The sequence below is a fragment of the Taudactylus pleione genome, unplaced genomic scaffold, assembly GCF_031769625.1.
Source record: "Taudactylus pleione unplaced genomic scaffold, aTauple2 ptg000006l, whole genome shotgun sequence".
In the NCBI taxonomy this organism is placed as follows: domain Eukaryota; kingdom Metazoa; phylum Chordata; class Amphibia; order Anura; family Myobatrachidae; genus Taudactylus; species Taudactylus pleione.
Genome location: NW_028284409.1, coordinates 7,240,722 through 7,245,119, shown reverse-complemented (window position 1 = coordinate 7,245,119; position 4,398 = coordinate 7,240,722).

The following is a 4,398-nucleotide window of genomic DNA, read 5'->3' as shown; positions in this document are numbered from 1 at the left end:
GTCCAAACCAAAAAAAAATTATTTTCTGTGTTTGTGAATTGTGTGCGCAGTAGCCGCACGTGCATCAACAAAGTAGTGCCAAGCGTGCGCCTGTGTCATAAGTAAAGGGCCGGCTGGCTTGACCGTTAAGGGTGCTGTAACCCCAGAAAGTACACTCCAGTCCAAACCTAAAAAAAAATTATTTTCTGTGTTTGTGAATTGTGTGCGCAGTAGCCGCACGTGCATCAACAAAGTAGTGCCAAGCGTGCGCCTGTGTCATAAGTAAAGGGCCAGCTGGCTTGACCGTTAAAGGGTGCTGTAACCCCCAAAGTACACTCCAGTCCAAACCAAAAAAAAATTATTTTCTGTGTTTGTGAATTGTGTGCGCAGTAGCCGCACGTGCATCAACAAAGTAGTGCCAAGCGTGCGCCTGTGTCATAAGTAAAGGGCCGGCTGGCTTGACCGTTAAGGGTGCTGTAACCCCAGAAAGTACACTCCAGTCCAAACCTAAAAAAAAATTATTTTCTGTGTTTGTGAATTGTGTGCGCAGTAGCCGCACGTGCATCAACAAAGTAGTGCCAAGCGTGCGCCTGTGTCATAAGTAAAGGGCCGGCTGGCTTGACCGTTAAGGGTGCTGTAACCCCCGAAAGTACACTCCAGTCCAAACCAAAAAAAAAATTATTTTCTGTGTTTGTGAATTGTGTGCACTGTGGCTGCACGTGCATCAACAAAGGAGCAGCGCCAAGCGTGCGCCTGTGTCCCATAAGTAAAGAGCCGGCTGGCTCATTTCTTAAAGGGTGGTGTAACCCACAAAGTGCACTACTCTCCAGCAAAAATAAAATAATATTTTCTCTGTTTGTGTGCGCTTTAGCCGCACGTATATATATCAATATAACATAAATGGAGGACCAAACTTTCTCCGATAAAAATAAAATAGGGAAAGATCAAGAACCTCTTCCTCCTAGTGCTGTTGCTGCTGCTGGGAGTTGTTCATCATCCCAGAGAGGAAGTAGGAACATCACTACTTTTACTAAACAATTGACCCTCCAACAGTCCCTAGCGATGAGGATGAAGTATGACAGCAGTCATCCTGAAGCAAAACGTATAACTGAGGCCTTGACTGCTATGTTGGTGTTAGACGTGCGTCCGGTATCCGACATTAGTGCAGTGGGATTTAGACAATTGATGGAGGTAGTGTGTCCTCGGTTCCAAATCCCGTCTAGATTCCACCTGCATCCTCAAAGCAGCAGCGACAAGCGTGCGTCTGTCTGTTAAAGGGTGGTGACACCCTCAAAGTGTGCTACACAAACAATTAAAATATTGTTCTTTTTTTTTTGGTCTTTGTGAAATGTGTGGGCTGTAGCCGCACCTGCATCCTTAAAGCAGCAGCGACAAGCGTGCGTCTGTCTGTTAAAGGGTGGTGTAACTCTCAAAGTGCTCCAAAAAATAAAAAACAATTTTTTTAATGTGTTTGTGACTTGTGTGCGATGTAGCCGCACCTGCATCCTTAAAGCAGCAGCGACAAGCGTGCGTCTGTCTGTTAAAGGGTGGTGACACCCTCAAAGTGTGCTACACAAACAATAAAAATATTCTTCTTCTTTTTTCTGTCTATGTGAATTGTGTGGGCTGTAGCCGCACCTGCATCCTTAAAGCAGCAGCGACAAGCGTGCGTCTGTCTGTTAAAGGGTGGTGACACCCTCAAAGTGTTCTACACAAACAATTAAAATATTGTTCTTTTTTTTTCAGTCTTTGTGAAATGTGTGGGCTGTAGCCGCACCTGCATCCTTAAAGCAGCAGCGACAAGCGTGCGTCTGTCTGTTAAAGGGTGGTGTAACTCTCAAAGTGTTCCAAAAAATAAAAAACTATTTTTTTAATGTGTTTGTGACTTGTGTGCGATGTAGCCACACTTGCATCCTCAAAGCAGCAGCGACAAGCGTGCGTCTGTCTGTTAAAGGGTGGTGACACCCTCAAAGTGTGCTACAGAAACAATTAAAATATTGTTCTTTTTTTTTCTGTCTATGTGAATTGTGTGGGCTGTAGCCGCACCTGCATCCTTAAAGCAGCAGCGACAAGCGTGCGTCTGTCTGTTAAAGGGTGGTGACACCTCAAAGTGTTCTACACAAACAATTAAAATATTGTTCTTTTTTTTCGGTCTTTGTGAAATGTGTGGGCTGTAGCCGCACCTGCATCCTTAAAGCAGCAGCGACAAGCGTGCGTCTGTCTGTTAAAGGGTGGTGACACCTCAAAGTGTTCTACACAAACAATTAAAATATTCTTCTTCTTTTTTCTGTCTTTGTGAATTGTGTGGGCTGTAGCCGCACTTGCATCCTCAAAGCAGCAGCGACAAGCGTGCGTCTGTCTGTTAAAGGGTGGTGTAACCCTCAAAGTGTGCTCCACAAACAATAAAAATATTCTTTTTTTTTTTCTGTCTTTGTGAATTGTGTGGGCTGTAGCCGCACTTGAATCCTCAAAGCAGCAGCGACAAGCGTGCGTCTGTCTGTTAAAGGATTACATCGGTGACAGCATCCAAGTAGGCATGTCAGACAGTCCGTACCTGTACTGGCAGGAAAAAGAAGCAATTTGGAGGTCCCTGTACAAACTGGCTCTATTTTACCTGAGTTGCCCCCCCTCCAGTGTGTACTCCGAAAGAGTGTTTAGTGCAGCCGGGAACCTTGTCAGCGAAAGGCGTAGGAGGTTGCTTCCACAAAATGTGGAGAAGATGATGTTCATAAAATGAATTATCAACTCTTCCAGGGAAACCAGCCTCCAGAACGTACAGAGGGACCTGTGGTTCCAGCAGGGACGAATTAATACTCTGTGAGGATGAGGATGTACACACTGAAGAGGGTGAGGAATCGGTGGATGAGGAGGATGAGGATGACATCTTGCCTCCGTAGAGCCAGTTTGTGCAGGGACACATTAATTGCCAGCTTGTTTTGTGGGGGCCCAAACGAACCAATCATTTCAGCCACAGTTGTGTGGCAGACCCTGGCGCTGAAATGATTGATTTGTTAAAGTGTGCATGTCCTGTTTATACAACATAAGGGTGGGTGGGAGGGCCCAAGGACAATTCCATCTTGCACTTCTTTTTTTTCTTTGCATTATGTACAGTTTGGGGCCTAGTTTTTCTAACTGCCATCCTGTCTGCCACTGCAGTGTCACTCCTAGATGGGTCACGTGTTTGTGCCGCCCACTCGTGTCGCTTAGCATAGTCATCCAGCTACCTCGGTGCAACCTTTTGGACATGAAAACACTATTGTGAGGTGTGAGGTGTTCAGAATAGACTGGAAATGAGTGGAAATTAAGGTTATTGAGGTTAATAATAGCATAGGAGCAGAGAAACCAACAAATTCTGTGATTTTAGCTGTTTTTATGCTTTTTTTCAAAAAAATACAGATCCAAAACACAAAACCCAGAACCCAAAACACGGAAGGGTGGTTTTGGCAAAACCAATCCAGATCCAAAACACGAAGAAAGATCCAGATCCAAAACCAAAACACAAAACACGAAAAGTGGCCGGTGCACACCCCTAATATATATATATATATATATATACTAGGGGTGTGCACCGGCCACTTTTCGTGTTTTGTGTTTTGGTTTTGGATCTGGATCTTTCTTCGTGTTTTGGATCTGGATTGGTTTTGCCAAAACCACCCTTCCGTGTTTTGGGTTCTGGGTTTTGTGTTTTGGATCTGTATTTTTTTGAAAAAAAGCATAAAAACAGCTAAAATCACAGAATTTGTAGGTTTTTCTGCTCCTATGCTATTATTAACCTCAATAACCTTAATTTCCACTCATTTCCAGTCTATTCTGAACACCTCACACCTCACAATAGTGTTTTTATGTCCAAAAGGTTGCACCGAGGTAGCTGGATGACTATGCTAAGCGACACGAGTGGGCGGCACAAACACGTGACCCATCTAGGAGTGACACTGCAGTGGCAGGCAGGATGGCAGTTAGAAAAACTAGGCCCCAAACTGTACATAATGCAAAGAAAAAAAGAGGTGCAAGATGGAATTGTCCTTGGGCCCTCCCACCCACCCTTATGTTGTATAAACAGGACATGCACACTTTAACAAACCAATCATTTCAGCGCCAGGGTCTGCCACACAACTGTGGCTGAAATGATTGGTTCGTTTGGGCCCCCACAAAACAAGCTGGCAATTAATGTGTCCCTGCACAAACTGGCTCTATGGAGGCAAGATGTCATCCTCATCCTCCTCATCCACCGATTCCTCACCCTCTTCAGTGTGTACATCCTCATCCTCACAAAGTATTAACTCGTCCCCACTTGAATCCACCACCACAGGTCCCTCTGTACCTTCTGGAGGCTGGTCTCCCTGGAAGAGCTGATAATTCATTTTGATGAACATCATCTTCTCCACATTCTGTGGAAGCAACCTCCTACGCCTTTCGCTG